Source organism: Astyanax mexicanus, chromosome 15 (genome assembly GCF_023375975.1).
Source record: "Astyanax mexicanus isolate ESR-SI-001 chromosome 15, AstMex3_surface, whole genome shotgun sequence".
Classification (NCBI taxonomy): domain Eukaryota; kingdom Metazoa; phylum Chordata; class Actinopteri; order Characiformes; family Acestrorhamphidae; genus Astyanax; species Astyanax mexicanus.
In genome coordinates, this window is record NC_064422.1 from 29,014,364 (window position 1) to 29,037,301 (window position 22,938).

At 38.2% G+C, this 22,938-nt stretch overlaps 1 long non-coding RNA gene across 1 annotated transcript in view; it reads left to right on the forward strand.

Moving 5' to 3' along the window:
* LOC111192349 (uncharacterized) overlaps nucleotides 1-22,938 on the forward strand; it is a 78,236-nt gene that overhangs the window by 15,144 nt on the left and 40,154 nt on the right. The window contains exon 3 of the long non-coding RNA XR_002649843.2: nucleotides 2,970-3,029. This is a non-coding gene — a long non-coding RNA (uncharacterized LOC111192349). The remainder of the gene's footprint in view (nucleotides 1-2,969; nucleotides 3,030-22,938) is intronic.

Sequence of the window (22,938 nt, forward strand, 5' to 3'; positions counted from 1 at the left end):
TTTTTAATGGTCTCAAAAAAGAGGCCTACTGGACCTTTGAGGGGGGGGGTTAATGTGATGTGTAAGGCTACAAAGTGTTTCAAATAATGTTTTCTTTTCTTTTTTAAATCCAGCATCAGTACTTCCCTAAAAGGCTCAGTCAAAAATTGCAAAAGTCTGTTTGCTGTTGGAAAGGCCATGAAAATCTGTTTAAATCAACATGACTATGGGCAATCAGAACAGAACTGAAAAAACATGGACAGATTTGTTTGGGCATTGAAGAATTTGAGGCTGAGGTTTTGTGTACAAAAATGCATTCTGACTGTATGTTAAGTAATCGATCTCCATCGATTACTCATTTATCACAATAGGGCTTTTTGACATGTACCACATTTAACTGTGAAAACACTTACTGGTGTGGAAGCAGTGCACATTGGACAAAATACGTACCTTATTATTCTGTAGTGAGGGTAGAATATATGTATGTACTTGGTCATGTGATCAAGTTAATCATAACATGGTAGCAGTGTTGTCACTGTTTCGATCAATAACATCTGACATAACATGACTTATTTCATGCGGATTTTCTCCATTTAGGAGCGTCAAGAAAATAAATAAATATGAAAAATCATGCAGAAATTGTATGAATTTCATATAATAGTATGAGAAAGTGTAGGGTTAGAGTAAGATTCCCATTACTTTAAGGTTAAGTTTATGTTAGGCTCATGTTGAGATGCAGGTTATGTTTAGGATAAGTTTGAGGTGTAGATTTAGTTGAGATTAAGGTTGATGTATGGGTAAGAGAAGCAGTCTTGGGACCAAAAGGTTACCAGTTTAATCCATTAGACCAGCATGGTGTGTGGGGGACATAAATGGGTTTCTTCCTCTGTGTTCTGTATGCTCATTGTCACTAATCAGTAGTGTAGGCTATGGACTTTGGCTAAATTAAATAGTAATTGTAGCTTTGGGCTGAGTCGTACTGCTCTGCAATGACTGCAAACATAATCCTCATTTTTATCTCTGTTACATCTTGTACAACCAAGCGTGCCAGAGAATTCCAGAGTGGATAACAAGAAACCACCTGGACATCAGGTGTTTTTCATGTCTTTTCTCTTATTGAAATTGCTATAATCATTTTCATGTCTGGAATGTGAAGTTAGATAAGGTAGTCTGTAATCTCTGTTTAGTCTGAGATTGAGCAATGGACCTAAACCTGGCTTTACCTTCAGATTTCACACTACAGACATGATAAACTAACAAACTGTTGTAAAAACTCAGATCACCAGCTTGCAGGTGTTAAATAGTATTGTACAACAATAGAAACTGTTTATTTTGTTGCTAAGACTTCAGTAGCACATTTTTCACTGGCTTTACCTAAAAGGACTTTTGATGGACTAAAAATGAAGGGAGGGAGGGAGCATCTTCTGCAGCCTAATTTATGATGATGTGTTTTAAAGCTCTCAGTGTTCTAGCGCCTGCACATATTTCAGAACTGCTGAAATAGTATATTTGCACGCATGATTTAAAATGGTCTGGGGCAAGAAATAAACTCATATATAACCTGGCTTTGGTTCTATTTATTCAAAAAAGGAGGATTTTCTCCTTTTCCGTGCTGTCATTATATTTTACTCTCACTTTTACAATCCAATCTGGTTTACTCATTTTTTCTGTCTTGTTACTTTGTAATCATGTTTTTCTTTCACCGATTTAATAGCCGCATGTTTTCATTGTCTTTTTCTTGTTACAAGCTTTTATTATTAGTTTTATGTGCTGTTTTTTATGTTTTCTATTTCTATGCTTTGTTAAATGTTTTTCTTTCTTGATCATGTTTGTACAGCACTTAGAAATGCATGAGAATAAATAAAGCAACAAATAAAGCCATCATTATTGGCTCTTCCAGTTTAATAAAAGTCACCATCCGGAATAAATCTGCTGCCATTACCCACTCCATAAAAAGAGTTCAATGAGAAAAAAATTACCAATGCCTTTGTCTTGAAATGTGCAATATTATTACAGTATATTGTGTTCTTAACCATGTCTCAGCATGTGTTTTTTTATTATTCTCCTATATTTGCATTTCTCTGTGTTGAGTTAAAAGGTAAAAAAAATGAGACTGAGTGTTCAGTTGGATTCCTGGCAGCAGGAAGTGCTTTGAATGAGTTTAGCTTGACCTAACAAGTTTCTTATACAGATATTAATGTGCCTAACTTGATCCACTATGCTTCACTGTACTCCAGTGCATGCAAATTAAAATATGTTATGTATTAATGTCTTCTAATGTCTCTATACACACATGGATATAATTTCTGTTCAAAGAAAACCATATATCTCATTTTTGGTTGATTCATAGCCTAATACATCAATTGAACAGAGCAGCTGTCCCTCACACTGTTTCAAAATGGCATAATGAATGGTCCAGTAGAAATGACTCTCCAAATTACTTGGAATATAATCTTTTTACTGACTTTCAAAGTTTATTGTTGGGATGTAGGTTATGTTTAGGTCTAGTTTGAGGTGTAGGTTTAGTTTAGATTAAGAGTGATGTTTGGGTAGAAGAAGCAGTTCTGGGACCAGAAGGTTACCAGTTTAATCCATTGAAAAATTTGAATTGACAATTTGAAAATCTCTCTGGTGAGAAGTTTAAAACATAAAGCATGCAGAAAAATACTTTTAAAATGTGCATTGATGTGCAGCTTTTTTCAGTTCTAATTCTCCATCTTTGATTTAGTGGTGGATGAATAAGCAGATAAAGATACTGATATATCTATGTTCACAGTAGCTTTGGTATCAGTGCCATCACCAGCAGCACATTTGCTCAAGTTTGCTGATGATTAATCTGCATCAGCAAAAGCTGGCATGACACTAGCACCCACTAGCACTAGACCCTGTTTTTAGAATTAATATATATATATATGGCTTTGCAGTAATGATAGGAGAAGAAAGTGGTGCCATTAACAGTAATTTGTATATGTTTTCCTCTCTCCCCTTAGGAATGCTACTGATTTCCGTTTAAAAGAAGGAAGGACTGCTGAAGGACTGCTGGTCTCAAGGTAAGACCTTTTTTTGCCCCTGTGAAGCTATATTAGAGATACATGTATTTCTTTAGACAGTGACAATATACTTTTTTTTATGCATGATGCTTTTATATACCCAACTTAAGTCAGTTTTTGACCACACATTCACTGTTGGGTAGATCTTTTTCTTAGCAGACCACAAAATGGTAGATTATTGACTTCCTGGTTTGTATTACAGGTTGCTAAAACATTCTTTCTAAATGGTTCTGAGCCCTGTCCAGTCCAAAAAGTGAATATTGCATGACCGGTTCTGATAAGCAGACAGGTTGGTTTATAGAGAGGAATGTTCCTCCCTGAATCTGAAATAATCTGGTATACTTGGAATGTAATGCTGGACATTCAGTTTATTGAAAGTACCTGCCCCTGTGCTGGAGTACCTGCCCCTTTTGCACTTTCTGCCCAAAGTGCCCTTTTGTATTTTTTTTGTATTTTTTGTGTGTATGTGTAAAAGTCCCCAAATAATAATAATAATAATAATAATAATAATAAAAATAATCCCTTAGTTGGTCACGTGATCGATATAGACGTGCCCTAACGTGCCCACATGACGTGCCCTGCAGCTAGGTGCTGTTAAGCTGCTAGATACGGAGAGAGCACAACTGACGGTCCGGTGAGGAGGTTTTGCAGTGGTATTTGTTTGTGCACAGCACGGTGTATTCTTGCAAGAATAGGTTATAGCCTGTAATTAGGTACACATTACATTACATTTGCATTACATTACATTTACATTACATTACATTTGGCAGACGGTTTTGTCCAAAGCGACTTACAATAAACACATAGTGCTGAGGGGAAAAAGTAGGTCTGTATGCCTGTATGTACAGCTTCTTTTTGTTTCTATATGTTTCTTTTGTCATGGGCAAAGTGCATCAGAGAGATGTATAATTTTACTGTCAAGTCAGTTGCAAGGACATGGGGTGTGGACAATGATATGGTATGTTGTGATTCCATGTTACATTCATTATGAATATGGGTTGCTACAAATCAGTCGGTTATACTGTAAGGTATATGGTGTTTCACATTCGCCCTTTTTCAGTTTCCCCTTTTTGACTTTGACCACCTGCCCCTCCAAAGGTCTCTGCATGGCCCTGTTCCTTGCCTATATGGCTCTATCCGATACTGAGTTAATGATCAAGCGATCAGAAGTCACAGGTGTTCAACTTAAGCTTGTACCCTTTCCCTTTCCTTTAATCATATAATGATAATACTCAGGGTAGAGAGTGAAATATACAAATCCATTTAAATTTTTCTTTTAGGAATATGAACATTTCTATAAATTTCTAACACATTTGTTGACACACTAGACATTGTCTGCTCATGTTTGCTCCCCAAAAATATATTATAGATTCTGATTTTTTTTCTACCAAAAAATGATTACCTGTTCAATTCACCTGTTTGAAATTTGTGGTTGTAATGTTTCGATAGCTACATTTAAAATACAATTTGTGGTACCATTATTTTTAAGAGTATAGGGCATCAAAATTTGCAGAAAATGATGTTATTCTTCTTACTAAATTACAAATGAGAGAGCCCTGCGCTGTGTAGATTATGTGCAGAAAGCCATCTCAATAGGAAGAGTGCTGAAATCTGCTCTCCACTTTAAGAGACCGCTCTCAGCACTCGTAAATAATGCACTGGATATAACATCACACCTACAAAGTGCGGTTTCAGCTTATTGAGAAAGCCAAATTTTTATACTCGCATCACAGGAAGTAATTGCGGAGTGCTGCGATATCCATTAAGATCGGAGGTGCTTCCAGAGAAATACAGCTCCGTGTCTCAGAGGTGCTGATTGAGCAGACAGATGGCGCATAAATTAGGATGAAAAAAACATCAGCAGGTTGACCCTCTCCATCGAACGCTTAATCTGCAGCCAAGAGAGATTTTTATTTTCCTTGAAAGATCAGGGAAAAAAGGGAAGGGAGAGAAAAGTAAAAAAAAAAAACATCAAGTGAATCATTCCATTAAACCTGTGGTTGGCAGGCCTACATGTTGGAGTGCTTCTGCATCTGTTGGTGGATTTTCCAAAAGACTGCTCTGTTTTTCCTAGATGCTCACACGAAACATATTAAATCATTTAACCTCTGCTGTTCGCTTGAACGGGATCATGTACTCCATGTACTGTTTGGTTATACTCCTTTAAAAACAACATAAAAATTTACATACTCCATCCATAATATCCGGTGGCCCGGGGAAGCAACAGGCTCGGAGATCTGAAGCGCGGGATGACCAGGATGACCCTTCCTTTTCCCTTCCTCAATGACAAATGCAGAGATCGTCCAGGATCTCTGGACCACCTCCCAGAGTCTGTTCACACACTCTTTTCCTGAGCTGCCTGTGGGTAGAAGACACTGTGTGTGTGAGATGTGCGCATATGTGTATGAGCGACCCCTCGTCCTGAACGCATACCTGCACCTGCACTTTTAGCGCGGTCTCTGTTAACCCTATCCAGCTCTCTCTACGTTCTCACTCAGTCTCTCTCGCCGTTTCTGGACTCTGAGCTTTTAACAGTGTCTCCTGAGGCCCGATTATTTCAGGCTGCTCTCTCAGCTGTGTTTGCCACTTGTCAGAACAGACCGTTTTATAGGTTCATTATGAGGGGGTGGGGGGTGACATATGTGGACTGTGTTTTACTGCCACTGGCTGTCCTTTAAAGGTCCAGGGATCACCACTCTTCCCACCGTGGAGGGAAAACCATTCTGTGTCTTCCCTCCTCACAAAGGAGAAATTGATGGGTCCTAACAGTTCCACAGGGATACCAAAATCATTCCATGGTCATTTTGAGGTCAGACCAAAGGCAGACCAAAATAACAATACCAAGGTTATATCATGGTCACACCAAAGGCATTGCAAGGTTATACAAAGGTCATATTAAGGCCACACCAAATACCAAAATGATACCAAGGTCATAGCAATGCCCAAGGACACCATATATTTATGAGCAGGGGGCTAGGCTGTAACTAGGAGGTCTAGGAGTAAGCCTTCAAGTAGAATAAATAAAAAAGTGCTATAACACAATTTTTTAAAATAAAAAAAGCAACATTTTGGAGATTACAGACTGCAGGTGGTCTAAAACATTGTACTGAAAGTTGCAAGGTGTTTCCTGCTGAGCACAAACTAATTTTTTTTCTACACAGTAAAAAATATTGTCTTTTATAATCAAATCTGCATTTAAATCTGAATGGGATATGAGCTTGTAGAGGAAAAATAGATATTAAGTTAATACCAAGTGTCATTAGAAAACAGTAGAAGCAAGAAATTGAGAGGATGGGTCATTAAAAAATGGGTCATTAAAAAGTGTCTCCACACTACGTCTACCATAAACATGCTATTCAACCTCACTCTTAATGCTACACCTCAACTTACTGAAAACACCTTACAACCTGCTTTCTTGGGGCCTTAAAGAAGGAGACAGTACAACCAAGTACCAATCATTTCTCCCTTTAGGAGATATCAGTTATTTAAGTTATTTAAATAAAGCACATTTTGGACAATCGGTAGATCAGCAGGCAGCTACATGTGCAACAAAAATGAGAGGCTTGACTTTTCACCAGAATAAGAGGCCAGAAAAGAAGAGAATACACACAGAGCAGACGTCTCTGTATCTACACTGAGAGAGAGGTTCAGTAACCTTGGGAGTAAATAGTACCGTCTCTTGACGTGAGATTGGATCCACAACTGCTAATCAGAAACACTTTTGTATTTGAAAGATATGATTTAAGAGCCAACAAATATACACAGTTGTACTGTATTTCAGACTCTAAACAAAGATTCCTTGGAAGTTTAGATGTACTTGATTTCCTCAAGGACTTTTGGACCCAGTCCAGTTTCTATGTGGAATTGAACGCAGTGAATCTTGCGGGTGAACGATGAAAAAGCCTTTAACTGACAGCAGTACGGCTATTCCAGTTCTTTCAACATATAGCGCACGCACCAATAGAGCAGCTTTACCTTTTGTGTGAGTATCATCCAGTTTTAAACACTGTGAGTGAGCAGGAAGTGCACTGTGTTGTCAGCAGGCTGAAAGACTTCTGAGAGATTGAGTTCTCTTGGGTTCTGTATCCAAACCAAGACGAGTTGTCTAATTCTGGACTGCATCAGGCGCGTGAATGCCAATAAGTGACTGCATGTGAGAGTATGAATTGGACTTTATTGGGGATTTGGTAGGAGGTAACCTTATCCTCACATGTTGTACTTATGGGAACAGTGGAAGCAAGGAATGGAGAGGATGGGTAATGGAGGATTAGGGCTGCAAGTGTTCCACATGGCCATTTTCTTGGCTGTCTAAAAAAAACTGATGGTGCCAGATTGGTTTATTTATGAATCTAGGGTTCAGTACGTGAGATATAGCTGCTATATCTGCTGTCCACTTCACTGTATAAAAGACATTATGTGAATTATACGTTCTTCAGCTGTTTAATACAAGCAGACAAATGTGTAGTTTGTAGTAGCCAGTCTATACAATATACAGAATTATTAGAAAATGCAATGCATTTCCCATCCCATCTCTCCTGCAATTAACGGGATTCTCATGCACATAGATGGCGGCTCCCTGATGCCTCGAAATCATATACAATATCTCAGAAAGTGGGACATTGTATATACGATTTACTTTCACACTATATGTGAGCCATTAAGTGAGTACAGAGACAGAGAATTGGATTCTAATTGGTCTTTATTTTTTATGGTCAGTATGCCCTGTAATGATTGCGCCCTGTAAGCGTAAGTTAGATTCTGATTGGTCTGTTAGTGTCCTCAGTAGATCAATCAGCATGCTCTATGCACATGATTTATATCCTGATAGATCAGCCTCTCTTCTCATGCTCAGTAGACCAATCAGTTTTCTCTGTTGGTAGTATTTGCACTCGACCTCTTTCTTTCATAGTGTATCAATTTAGATGAATTCTGCAGTTCCATTAAACACACTAACCCAACCCGTATTGCCTGTGGATATTGCAAATCTAATTTGAACTTATAGCTCTTTTATAGAACTTATGATGCTCTATTTATGTTCTTCCAAAGGAGGATAAACCCCATGTGGACTTGCTTATAAATTGGAATAGAGTCCAAATAAATAAATACACAAAAAATAAATAAATTACAGGAGCTAAATAATTAAGCAATACTACACAAGAGGGAGTTCTATAAAGTTTAATATTGGCCACATGGCCTCGTGCCGTAGATCAGCATAGCAGTGTCAATATTACACATTATAGCACCAACCTCAAGAATATTATTGTGATTATACCACAGTTCCATTATGGCTGTTTATTGAAAGATTTTGAGTTAAAAAGAACGAGAAAATACGATCTGCGTGTTAAAAAAGCTCCATTGCTGCTCTGTTTGTAGCTGCTCTGTTTGGCTTGTAAGTGCTGCATCGTTGCTAGTTTACCTGTATATGGCGGAGTAATACATAAAGAGCTTCAGTTACAGTGCATTACTGGCTGATAACAGCACTCATAGAACGCCTCTCAGCTAATCACACTGCAAGGTCGGAACTAACCGTAGTATAATATGCAGTAGATATATAAAACATATATAAAGTATGTGTTTTAAAGTCTCCTTTGCCAACAAGTGTAAGCTATAAAATGACATGGATGCACTCTATCCAACATATAATGTTAAAATATAAAGTTGAGGGAAGGGTCTTAAATAAATATAGAAAATATGGCTTGTGGCGAAGGTTACTTTGTGTGAGTGTGTGTAGATGAGTGTTGTGTGGCTCGGCTCTGCATATTTATAATGAGTTTTGGGTGGGATGTCTGATTTCAAATCCACCAGTTTAAAAAAAACAAAAAAAACCAAAACAAAATCTAAATAATGAGAAGAAGAAAAACACCCTGTTCATACATTGATGCACAGATTTTTCTTCTCCTCTAGATTTGAAACACTATACATCATAAATAAACCATGCTATCGTGTTTTTGCTCATAACTCAAAAAGGAAAATATGGTGTGGTATAAAACTCAGGGTGGTTTTGTGTCAAGAGGATGACAACACAAATTTACAGCAGGCATCAAAGGCCTCCTCTCGGTTTCATGTCCAGAGGAGTTTTTTAATGTTTGGTTAGGAGAGCATGAGAGTATGTGAAAGAGCGTGTATTCTACAGTTCTCCTCTTGCCCTTTCCTGTTGTTCTGGACTGGCTTTGGGCTGATTTTTTTTTCTTGATCTTTGTTTAAGAAAGCTGCATATAATTAATCTGTTTGGGTCATTAATTGATTAAAATGAGACCTGGCATTGTTTCCCCTGCAGATGATGAATAATAAGCCGCACATGATCAGATGAATGCTCTGCCTTGCAACATGATACTAATAATACAAATAAGCTCGTGAGAGAGAGAATTACAGAGGATGAGAGACAGAGAAGAAAAAGACAGAGTTGATATTTCAGGACAAATTAAAAAAAAAAGAAAAAAGACGAGACCCACTGCAGAGATGGAGAGATGAGCTAGATGGGCTTCTTAGGCTGATTGCAGCTCCGAGGCTGATGCTTGCTGGCTGCTGGACACTTCTTCTAGTTTGGCAGAATGAATTTAACAGCTTTCCACACTCTGCCTTTTATGTGCTTCCAAAGTCAAGTTTAAGTAATTCATTTAAGCTCACTGGCTCCTCTGGGAGACAGCAAGCGTAACAGCTGAGCAAGACTTTCAGAAGAACAGCTGATTTAGGGAGAGAGATGCTGAGCAGAAAACCTATCTATCTAATTGTGCTACAGTATGCATAAGATGCACTCATCATCAAAAAATAGTTGCATGGACCCAATGACACCAATGGAACTTACAGGGATATCATGCCAGACTGTTGTGGAGTGACTCAAAATGACAGTGGGCCATCTCCAGTGACGAGTCCCTTGTTGAGGTGCATTTGTATGTATTGCCAGAACACCTTCTGTCTTTATTCAGGTACTTTGACAACCCAACATTACAGCCCAATGTAATTATAGTATAATAGTCCATACAACCAATGACCTTATCTTTTCTGAATGAACACTCACACAGTACTGTATTCCAACTGGACAATGCTTAAAGACAAAGTTACACATCTCCAGATCTGTCCATTATTTAATATTCAGGCTTCAGGCATGGGATGTACTATCACAGGACACCATTAGGAACCTCTATAACTCTATGTTGACTGTTCTGTATGTGTAGCTCCATGAATATGACAAAAAAATGTCCCCTATTTTAATCTTCTTTTAAGCGTTCATGGTACCTGTTATCTTCCTTCCGAATAACACTGCAGTACATTACTTTCTTCTGGATAAAACTATTTATTTTATCATGTGTGTATTTAATGTCCCAAATTCACACTTAGACAGATACACACCATGAAATAGTGAGCACACAGATTCAGAGCAGGGTGGTGGGCAGCCATTGGTATGGCACCAGGAGAACCAAGAATGTTATGGGCCTTGCTCAGGGGCCAAACAGGGGCAGCTTATTGGTAAACCCAGGTATCTATCCAGGTATCGATCATTAAGAACCCCTAAATAACCCAGTCCTCTATCCAGTGAACCACCACTGCCCCGGGTTATCATATATTCCAGTTACTACCACGGGAAGGCTAGAACCAGCACTGTCTGGGTACCATATTCTCAATATCTATAACTCTCCCATATATGTTAGAGGTATGTATCAAATTATTCCAATATCAAAAAATATACACAGTTCCACCATAAACAGAATTTTAACATCAAAAAATATTATTCTACACGAGACAATATATTTTCATTGTATGAAAGACAAAAGAAACGCCGCTGCTGCACCCCTGACTGCAGGCTAATTAAGCGGTGCCAAATCATACAGTATATTAATGCAAAACAAATGCTGGAGATACTATCAGCCTTGATAAATACATGTAAGCACATTGTATATTCAAGTTCCCAGCTCAGAAGCAGCCCTAAAGAAAAACTTACATGCTCCACATGTATTTGTAGAAGGACACATTATGGTAATACAGATGGTGGCTTACATTCTTACAACTATAATTCTAAAACAGTCAGCGAGACTGAAGACAGATGTATGATTTATTATAAACCACTGCTCCCATTTATGGCTCCAGTCCATTCAAAACATAGGCAGCACATGGGTGTTAAATACTGCTTCCACAGGCCTATAAAGACATGGAGGGCTATTGTTACATTGGGTAGAGATGATAAATGAAAGGATCTCCTCGGGCCTCATCATGGTCTACAGAAAACCACAACGTGTACTAACCTCTCAAACACAACGACACAGTGAATTTACGAGGGTGATTCTGAAGGTAAACTGGGTGAATTGGGGGAATCTGGATCATTATCGGAATATTGTGCCTTTTGGCGCTTAAAACTTTCAGAAAAATGACATTTAATTCTTCTTTTATTATCAAGAGTCCAGACTACACATAAATCATTTTTTAAAGCTTAATGATTTATTATTTCACTTTTTATTACCTGTCATGCATGTGGACAGGGTGGACAATTTAAGGGTAATAAGAGAGTAAGGGAATTTGCATTCGATCAAAATGTGGTTGATCTAGAGTTGATTTTTTTTTTTAAATTGTGCATAATGACCTTATTCTGTTTAAAGACACATTTTGATTTGTTTAAACATATTTATTTACCTTTATATTTTATTATGGCAGTGTGGACAGCTTAAGCTTTATCAATGAATTATGGAGGAAATTTATTGTATTAATTGTTGAACATTAACAACAACAAAAAGGTCATTTATCCCAAGATAACAGAGTGGAACAAAAATTCTTGAAAACAATTAAAAAGCTTGATCTTTTTCATAAAAATATCTAAATGAACAATACAAAAATTGTAAAAAATATTATGTACAAGAAAACTGTATTTAATGTACAAAAGTACAAAAGTAAAGTGAAACTAAACATTTCTCTATATTTCTAATGTGTTAATTTAGAGTAAATGTTGAAAAATGTATTGTTACACAGCGTTTCCGTACAATTTAAACAACTGTTCTGCAGACACAAATGGCATGCTATAATAAAATTGACGGATCTGCTGTGTCTTCCTCATTCACCTAGAGATACATCATTCATTAAAATCTGCAGCAGCAGGAAGGGCTGGAGAAACAGAGCCAGACAAAACAACTAAATTGTACAAGACGTTCCAAATGCGAATTTAAACGTGAAAACATGGTTCAATAATTATCGCCATATTTATACCATCCATAAACTGGTGATGCAAAAGACAGTCCCAAGCTGCACCAGCTGGTTGCGAGAGATATCGAGGCATCTGAAGCCTGAGTGTGTGAGCGTGTGAGTGTGTGTTTTGTGTATGAGTGACACTCTCTGATTGTGAGTGACACATCCGGCGGGTCGGCCTTCGTCAGATCTGAGATCAGCAGAGCTTTGGTGCCTTTGTTCCAGCCGAGCTCTGATTGGAACCATGGAGTGCGCAGCCTTAATTGTGCACTTTTTAAAAGCTTTCATGTGTTGCATAGAGGGAGAGCAGGTACAGAGCTAATTTAATAAAGGCAGGATAGAGCAGAGGAAGAGCTAGAGCAGGCCCGGGATGAGCAGGGCTGGGTCCATATGTGCGGATGAATCCACTTACGGACAGCTGCGTCTGCTACTTCCTCTGGATCGCTCCGTGTCTGCACTCTGCCTTCCACAGTGCTGGTGCCTGCCAGAGCCTGTCAGCAGTACGCTTCTACATTGGGAAACACATGTACATTCTAAAATGACAATTCAATACAGCCATAAAATAACTACGGGTCCATCCAAACTTATTTTTTTCTGGAGCTAAAAGTTATTTCGACCCTTTAAACTCTAAAAAGGATCTGGTGTTTCGTCCATCCTTCTGTCCTTCACTGCGTAACTACAAAACTGTCACATTAATTATAAAATAATACATTATAAATGTTGAATAAAAGATTGTTAGCATTGCTTTAAAAAAGTTGAGGGATTAGTCACATATTGATAAAATGCCAAATTGGTGTTTTAAATAAAAATGCTTTAAAATAGAACATTTGAAGAAGGAGAGTTTGATGCATGGTTTGATATATAAGTGACATACTATGATTCTCAAATACAGTTGTCCCTTAATTTTAAAGAAAATCCTACATAACCAACATCAGGCTGTAAAACTCATTTTCCAAAATCCTTAACTGTTATGCAACAGACTTTTTTTTTTTAAATGTACATGCTCACTAGCAAAAGTGCAATGGCAACTCCTGCAGAATACAGAAGGGAGGCTAAAAAGGCTAAAAGCTAATGCTAGGCTGATGAGAAAGGGAGAAAGGCTAGGCTATAAAACTGCTTTGTTAACAAGGCTTATAAAACTGCATTGTTAAATGTTTTTACCATATCTGTCATATTTGTAAAATGTGCAAAACTAACAAACAACACAGTAAAGATTAATAACACAGCTAACTGGATGCCCCTCTCAAAAGTGCATCATTCAAACCAGTGCAGTGATGTTCCGACTCAGCAGAGCTAGCAAACACCGCAAACCTAAGAACTACAATGCAGTTCTGTATATGGATTCACAAACATTGTGTTATATGTGGCTGATTTCTAAAAAGCCAAGTGCATTTATTTTTGAGGGACAATACACAGATCATTGCAAAAACCTTGCAGAAATGTTTGACAAGAATGGTAAATGTGGCATCCAGTCTCTCCTTTGATTGGTATTAGATATGTATTTATTAGAGAACAACTCAGAACTACTGTGGTTCAGTCAATTAAATATTTTAAGGCTGGTAATGTTTTAAATTTATTATAAATGTATTATGTTTTTTTTTGTTTTGGGTTAAATTATTTATTTTCTGTTAAGGCTACATCAGGATGTGAATTTCTTTCTTCAAACCAATAGCAATAGTGTAATTCTTCACAATTTTTTAATACAGGTTTTAAGACAGGTTAATAAGTAGGTCATATTGTAATATAATTTAATGTTATTATTTTATTTAAGTGTATGCTATTTAAGTAGCTCAATGCGTCAAGAAAAAGCCTGTTAAAGTGAATTCAAAACTTTGTTCAACGTACAACATTTTGTCTGTAAACAGAACAGGAGATCTCCAATTGGCTGTACATTCCATTAATTGTGTAAGACACTCTGTAATTAAATAGATAATTATATCATTACATTTGAACAGTAAAGCAAGCTTAAGGTAATCAAGTACTATGCTTTGCTCTACAGTTTAAATGGCTAATAATTCTTATGAAAGGAAAGCTAATGAAAGACTCCATAGATGAATATCAGATGAGGATGAAGGACAGAAATGTTGGTGGACTGTCATCAGTGACATGCTTGTAATTACTTTTAAGTAGAAGTGGGCTAAAAATCAGACGGGCCTCGGCCTCAGATTCTTTAAAGAGGCCCAGGACTCCACTCTGAAGGCATGTGGAGTGATCACATGGATTTAAGTGAACATGATTGAGTCATTTCACTCTAAGCCCCTGTCTCAGTGGATGGGGCTTTTATTGAGACAGCAGGGCCTCCCCAGCAGCCCCCCGAGCCAGCGGGGCCAGAGGGCCAGTGATTGAGTCCATCTCTGGGGTAGTGCAGGAATGCAGCGCGGGGCGATTAGCATGACCTGGGGCAGAGGGGTGAATGCCAAGTGCGCACCACGACTCCAGAATGCCTGCTTGTGCGTATGTGTGTGATGTATGTAGGTCGGGCAGAGTTATGAAGCCCTCTTATCAGAGCCTGATCTTAAAGTTCAGCATCACATGACCTCTTTATGAGGATCACATGACCCAGAAGGTTTAAGGGCAAATCAATAAACGCTGCCCATCTGTCAGCTTACCCCCCCCCCCCCCCCCCCTCTCTTTTCCACTAGGTGACTCCTGCTTTCCTAAATAAGGGCATGTTGAGTCTATTCAGGAATATTCACGCCTGTAAATCAAGGCGGCGGAGGAAAGTATTCTTGGCAGTGGCTTTTATCTGATAAAAAGGGAGTATAACCAGAATTCCTCTGTAAGTTCCTATGTAAGGTTTACGCTGTGCCAGAGCCTGAGCAAGGCCACAGGAAGCCCCTTTAAGCCGGTGCCTCCTTCAGCATGCCACGCATCTCTCACTTCACCTCTTCCTGCGTTTGTCAGGCCTTTTGTTTTAAAAATATGCTCCTCTTTGCTTCTCCAGGCCTTTCTCTTGGGTGCTGTGGTCGATGAATAAAATACGGCAGCGGGCCAGGGGCCTTTAATGTGTGCGAGAATCAACGCAGCTCATCAATCTCCCAGCATTCCTGCCTGAGCGCCGTCGCTCAAGCAGCTCTTTGATGAGTGATGGATGAGTGGAGGTTGAGCAGCAGCCACTGCGCTCGCATTCCCAAAGCGCTGCTTCCAACTGGCATGGCGATGTCAGAGATTTCTCACCCAGCTCAGGCCTTTATCTGTTGCCCTTCAACTACCTGCATGTTCTATCAATTAGCACCTTCACTGAATCACATATGAATGCATTTAAGTGAGCAGATGGAGTAAAAAATGACTGTACATTTATGGTCCTGGTCAGGCTTTGCATTTTCTGTTTTTTTAGCATGTTTAACATACATTTTATATATCAAATAAACCAACAATAACTGCTGATCTCACCAGTATATTGCTTAATATGACTATGTAAGTATTAACCATAATAATAATAATAATAACCCAGTTAATTCAAAGGTAGTTTGGGTTGCATAAATGTATGTACAGTATGAATTTTAGTTTATGTTTTTCAGCTAAAAGTCTTTCAGCTTTTCTTGTCAGTTTAGGAGCTTTCTATCTTTATTAGTCCAGTGTAGGGTACATATATTTAAATCTAATTGAAATTGTAACTCTTACAACACAAAAGTTTTTTTTTTGAGAGATCTCATACAGCAGGGGTTTCCAGCAGTTGCCTGGTCCTAGAGGACCCCTGCTCTGCATATGCTAATTTCTTACCCCATTGCCAGCACACCTGACGCAGCTAATCAGTTAATTATTAAGCCCTTCCAGAATTGCAGGTAATGTATTACAGCTCCCCCTAACAAAACGGCGAACTCTTCAGTACAAGGAGCCTTTAAGGATCAGGGTTAGGAAACATTACCTTTGAAGGAGGACCTCTTTCTTTGGTTTCATATGGAGCCATTGTTGTAAAGTAGAAAGCCTTCAAATTGGTAAAGAACCTGAAAACATCAAGATAATCTGGAGAATCTTCTTGAAATCTTTAGAAGGTTCATCACATTTCCACATCTCTTTGTGAAACCAAAGTTGGTTCCTCTGTGGCATATTTAATCTGTAATCTTTAATTGCAGATGCATTAAGCACTGCAGACGAGTGTATGAGTTTCTTAGATTTTACCATATTGAAAACCTCTGGAATATAATCAAGAGGAAGGTGAATGATCACAACCATCAAACCAAGCTGAACAGCTTAAATGTTTGCACCAGAAGTGGCACAAAGGTATTCAAAAGCAGTGTGTAAGACTGGTGGAGGAAAACATGCCAAGATGCATGAAAACTGTGATTAAAAGCCAAATATTAATTTCTGAACTCTTAAACCTTTATGAATATAAACTTGTTTTCTTTGCATAATATGAGGTCTGAAAGCTCTGCATCTTTTTATTTTATTTGAGTAATTTCTCATTTTCCTCAAATAAATGCTCTAATATTTCTTAATATTTCTCAATATTTTTATTTGGAATTTGGGAGAAATGTTGTCCATAGTTTATAGAATAAAACAACAATGTTCATTTAAGTCAAACGTATACCTATAAATAGAAAAATCACAGAAACTGAAGTGGTCTCTTTTTTTCCAGAGCTGTAAGTAAGTCTAAATATTTGAATCATTTTAGACATAAAGGTATTTACCAAGTTTTGTGAATTTTGAAAATTTGCATAAAAAAAACCTGAATGGACAAAACTTGGGTAAAGCCAAATAGCAAAAGCTATGATGACATGTTTTGTTGCTGCTCCTAATCATGCTATCTGCAGTGTTGGGCACGTTACTTTGAAAAAGTAATTAGTTATAGTTACTCGTTACTTCTCCAAAAAAGTAACTGAGTTACTAACGGAGTTACTCCACTATAAAAGTAATTAGTTACCAGTAAAAGTAACTATCACGTTACTTTTTATTATTCGCCCGTCAAAAAAAGGAAATCAATTATGCATTTACTATTATTATTAGAAAAATAACAAAAAATAACAAACGAAAATAAACCCAAAATGTTGACAAAAATATAATCTAACGAATTTCAAAAAAATAAAACGAAATTCTCCACACAACCAAAGAAAATTACTAAAACTTGTAATACTGAAAAAAGCGGAAAAACGCGTCTGGGGATGAAATTTAACAAACCAAGCCACACTCAAAAGAAATATGTATATATAAAACAAAATAATGGACAAAAACAACAATTTAATGCCCGTTAAAATGGTATTAATATAACAGCTTCACCAAAAGAGAATAGAGCTTAGATCGGGCCCAAAAAATCCGACCCAGCCGGAGCCCGTGCACATTCTGCCCAAGCCCGAACCATAAACTGTCATTATGAGCCTGACCCGATCCGCCCCATAAACTGTCTGTTTTCGGGCTGATTGAATGAGCGAAATATAATCAGAATTATGTTAATTAACACTGTAACATAGAAGCATAGAACTATTATTTAATTTAAATGATTTTTAAGAACAGCTACACACAATGCTGCAAGTCAAACGCGGAGGCGTTCACGTGCGCCCAGAGCTACGTGATTACAGTTTTCATTTTTATTATAGTTTAATTTTATTTTGTTTTTATTTTTTCTGTTCATTTTAGGGTGGGCTTGCTAGCGCGAGCGCTTTACACAAGAACTAACGGACCACGAGTGCCGCGCGCTCGGCACAACAACTCCCGCTGTACAACTCCGCTGTACAACAGCGCTTATAAATAAATTAAACACAAAAATGAGGGTATTCTATCAGTAATTTCAGTTCGTTTTAGTTAGTTTTATAAACACAAAATACAGTTCGAGATAGTTATGTTTTTCCTTTTAATTACCGTTTTTATTAGATTCAGTTAACACAAATGTTTTTCACTTTCAATTTTCGCTATTTCGTTCGCTTTAGTGAACAATAATAATTGGTTACTTAGCAACATTGTTATTATCACACCAGAGCTTTATATAAAATAAAAATAGGAGCCTGATTTCGGGTCGGTCCTCAGGTCAGGTGGGATTCGGGCAGAGAATCTAAGCTCTAAAATAGAAAGCAGCAGCACCACAAAAACCGGAGCAGCTAAAAAGAGCTTAACTTCCTTAATTCGGAACTTGGGTTGTCCACGGCAATCACTGAATTGATTAGAGCACGCAAATCGTCACAATTGTGCCTCACTTCACCACGCCAAACCACAGGCACAGCGACCAGAAGCTCAAGTTCACCGGACAGAGGAGGGGTTAACCAGGGCAAAGCGAAATAATAAAAAAAAGTTCATAGAGCTGCTAAAGTAACGTGCAGTAACGGGGTGTCGGAAATGGTAACGGCGTTATAGTTACAGTCATAGTAATTAGTTAGATTACTCGTTACTGAAAAAAAGTAACGGCGTTAGTAACGCCGTTAGTTTTAACGCCGTTACTCCCAACACTGGCTATCTGACACAACATTTGAATGGAAGCTCAGCTATTAACATGCACATATGCAACTGCAGAACATTACTGAAGTAGAGGCATTTTAAATGTTATTATTTTATAAATAGCATAAGAAAAAGTACATCTCAGATATGATAAACTAGAGTAAGGTGCTTTAGGTTAAAAATAAATCAGTTCAAACTGTGCTTTAGCTTAATGTTAGCTCCTAAGTACCACTATATCCTATAACCCCTTTGAGGACTACAGTCTGCTGTGTAAGCCCGTAGTTCCGACCTGAATAATTACCCTGTGACTCCGTTCTGGAGGAGGCTTCATTCTTATTCTCTGTTGTTTTAAAGCTTAATGAGAAAAATCGTTTAAGGGCTTTGTCCAAATTAAAAACAGTACCTATTGTCAGAGGTGATTACGTGTTCTTGGGCAATTTCGCCTCTCGAGGAGCTTTCAGAGGACTTTCTCAGAAATGTTGTTGATCCAACGTCTTGTGTGCTAGCACTCAGGGAGGCTTTGCTGATCGTGACATTAATTACCCTTTTGGCAAATGCTGAGGCCTAATTTATTTAAGACCTGGTGCCCAGTGGACACAGAGAATCTCGTCCTGGAGGTTTCAAAGGTTTAAATGTCTGTGGGAATAGAGAACTATGCCATATTTCATGCTGTGAATCCATTTTGCAATACACAGCATGCTGTATTGAAGTCCCATGTCATTATGATTTGTAGAAGCAGACAGTTCTGTAAAAGCTTGGACAAGAGTTTTTATAATAGGCCTCCAAATGGCTTCCCATTAGACTACTGTTGTTCTTTGGCTCTCCTATAGAATTCCTCCTGCTTTGGATTAATTTGCGTAATCAGTGGCATAGAAGCTCGTCATTTACAGACAACTGATGTCAGGCTCAGGAACGCTGCTCATAAACCATGCTACTTTACTTTACTTACAGAGGGGGAAAACACAAGCTGCTCCATTAGCATCAGTGGAAATTACACTGCGACATGCTGGTGCCTGTGAGACATCCACCCTGTCCTGAAGAGTCTTGAAAAGTCTGAAACTGTCGTCTACCATAGTTTCACATTTGTCGACTGGGAATATAGATTCTAAACCTTTCCAGCTGAACTTGCAGCCTAATTTATTTATACATTCCAATCTATAGCCATGTCTACTGTACCTGCCCGCGAAATGAAAGACACCCAAATATACAGGCATAAGGGACCACCATTCATTTATTTATTTTCAGTCAAAACAGCCATTAAATACAAAGTATTCATTTTAAGCTATAGAAAAATACAGAAAATGTATATATATATATATATATATATATATATTATATATATATATATATATATATATATATATATATATATATATATATATATATATATAGCAGGAAATTATATAGAATCCTCAACAGCATAAGAGAGACTTTTCCATAGCTTGGAAGGATTTCTTGCTTCTCATGAAATTATGTTAGGTTATGTTACATCATTAATCTGAGAATATCAGCAGCTTCAGCAGTTTGATTTGGTAATGTTCAATTTGTCTGGTTTCCTGGCTCAGTAAGAGCTTCATCAGCTCCACATCCTCTCAGACACACAGCATTGGGTTGTGTTCACAGAGTGGAAGGAAATTTTAATCTTTATGAAACATAAAGGCTTTAAACAGGTCTTGCATGGTGGTTAAAAGCCCCATTTACAACCTTTCTGCATCTTTTAACACATTTTTTGAACTACATATTTTGGACTACCCTGTTTTTTTTATATATTTTTTCAAATCTATCACAGCAAAAATGTCCATGCTGGTCTGTAATCTTGTAAGATGGATCATTGCTGCATTCAGAAAAAATAAAATCTCTAGCAACAAATAAACGTGTAATATTTCACTTAATAGCTTTCATTTACACATGAACTTAATCTTACCCTAACCTACAGCTTAATCTGCACCTAAATGTTATGCTAAATCTTATTCTAAACTCAATTTTATCATTTTTCTAGTAAGATTCTTTTAATTTCTTCCTTAAATACATGAGTGACCAACTGGCAGGTGAAAGAAACTACTAAATGTGTTGCATTTATATTACGTTTATATATGTATATTGATTTTTCGATATGAGTTTAGCTCCTCTGGAAAAGCTCCTTAAGAAAAGAATGCTTAAAAAAACAATGGCAATAACTTAATAATATTTTTACATCAAATTAGTTAACAGTGGTCTCTGACCATTTTCCCTATAATACGGCATTCTATATATATTTCTCAGATTGTTTTTCATATGCCAAAACTGACTTTGTTTAGCTTCTAGAGCAGGGGTGTCCAAACTACGGCCCGCGGGCCATTTGCGGCCCGTTTCCTTTTTTGGAGCGGCCCGCAAGGTATTTTAGAAATAGAATGAAAGTTGGCCCGCTGTTAAGCAGGTTTTTATAATGTGAGATTCAAAGTTTGAACGCTAGGTGTCAGAAACGGGCCAAAGAGTCTAAAAGCGGAGAGGGTGCGCTATTCTAGAGCAGAAAAAGTGGCCAAAGAGTCTAAAATCGGAGAGGGTGCTCATTTCTAGCGCAGAAAAATGGGCTAAAGAGTCTAAAAGCCAGAGAGTGCACATTTCTAGCGCAGAAAATCGGGCCAAAGAGTCTAAAAGCGGAGAGGGCGCTCATTTCTAGCGCAGAAAAATGGGCCAAAGAGTCTAAAAGCGGAGAGAGTGCACATTTCTAGCGCAGAAAAACAGGCCAAAGAGTCTAAAAGCGGAGAGGGTGCGCAATTCTAGAGCAGAAAAAGTGGCCAAAGAGTCTAAAAGCGGAGAGGGTGCTCATTTCTAGCGCAGAAAAATGGGCTAAAGAGTCTAAAAGTGAGAGAGTGCACATTTCTAGCGCAGAAAATCGGGCCAAAGAGTCTAAAAGCGGAGAGGGCGCTCATTTCTAGCGCAGAAAAATGGGCCAAAGAGTATAAAAGCGGAGAGAGTGCACATTTCTAGCGCAGAAAAACGGGCCAAAGAGTCTAAAAGCGGAGAGGGCGCTCATTTCTAGCGCAGAAAAACGAGCCAAAGAGTCTAAAAGCGGAGAGAGTGCACATTTCTAGCGCAGAAAAACGGGCCAAAGAGTCTAAAAGCGGAGAGAGTGCACATTTCTAGCGCAGAAAAACGGGCCAAAGAGTCTAAAAGTTGACGTAATTAAGGAGTTTATTATTAAGAGACATCATGAAATTAAACATCAATTTGAAAAATCTTAGTTTACACAACACTGTCAAAAAAAAAAAGATAGTAAGTCAAGTAAAATGGTGTGTAAATGAAAGTAATCAGGAAAAAAAGTATTATTGAAAGTGGTATATTTCATTATTTGTTTTATTACAGAGTGTGGCCCGTGACTTCAAATATATTTCTCCTTCTGGCCCCCAACAAAAAAAGTTTGGACACCCCTGTTCTGGAAAGGTGCAGGAAGTTCAGAAAGTTCCATCACAAAGAGCTTTTATGACAGCGGCAGCGGCAGGTTCTCAGCTCCTGACAAGGGCAGCGTCTGGGCACAGTCAGGAATATGGCCATGGAGACCCTGTCAAAAACAAAATAAACTCCAGAATACAAATCATATCAGCACAGACTCAGTAATACATTCAGCTTTTCCTTCCACCTGTGTGATTGGACTATTGAGGAGCTGTAGAGTGTTTTGCAGTAAGGTGCAGGCCCCTGGATGGAGGCTTCAGGAGGCGCTCCCCTGGGAAGGTGCTGATTGGAGTGGCAACGCATGAATGGAGTGCGGCGGTGGGAACAGCTTAGAGTGGAAGAGAAGGAGAAAAGCATGTTACAGATGGTGCTTTCAGAGACAACTAGCCATGAATGGCAGCCAAAACAAGCCCATATGTTGCAGAGCACTCTCACTGGAACTCACTGGAACTATTTAGTCCAGCAACCGCGCTCATTTTTTTTTCTTCTTCATCCATCCAGTGTTTTCATTGGGGTACCTCCAGCTTCCTCTAATTGAGGACTTTAAGATTCTCCACAGCTATTAGCTATTTCGACTCTAAATAGTCCGCTATTGGTGGTCCCGCTCCTCAAAGGTATCCGTGGCAGGCAATGGCATTGCTCTCTGAATTTCCTGTTGTGAGATGATTGCACTTCCAATGAGTTTCCTCATATTACTGAAAACAAAAAGGGATTCTGGCATTGTTTAAGCTTTTTAATTTGTCTCATGTTCTTTCTTAGCACGGTCAGTGGGATCGAATACAGCCAACAACTCCTCACACAACATCTGCATGGTGTAAAGGAATGGCACAGCTTTATATGAGCACAGTTTAAGGCTATATAGAGCTATAGTCGGGGTGCCAAGTATTTATTAGAGGCCACAGGAACTAGTCCTTATTTCAGTTTGCAAATAATTTAAAAA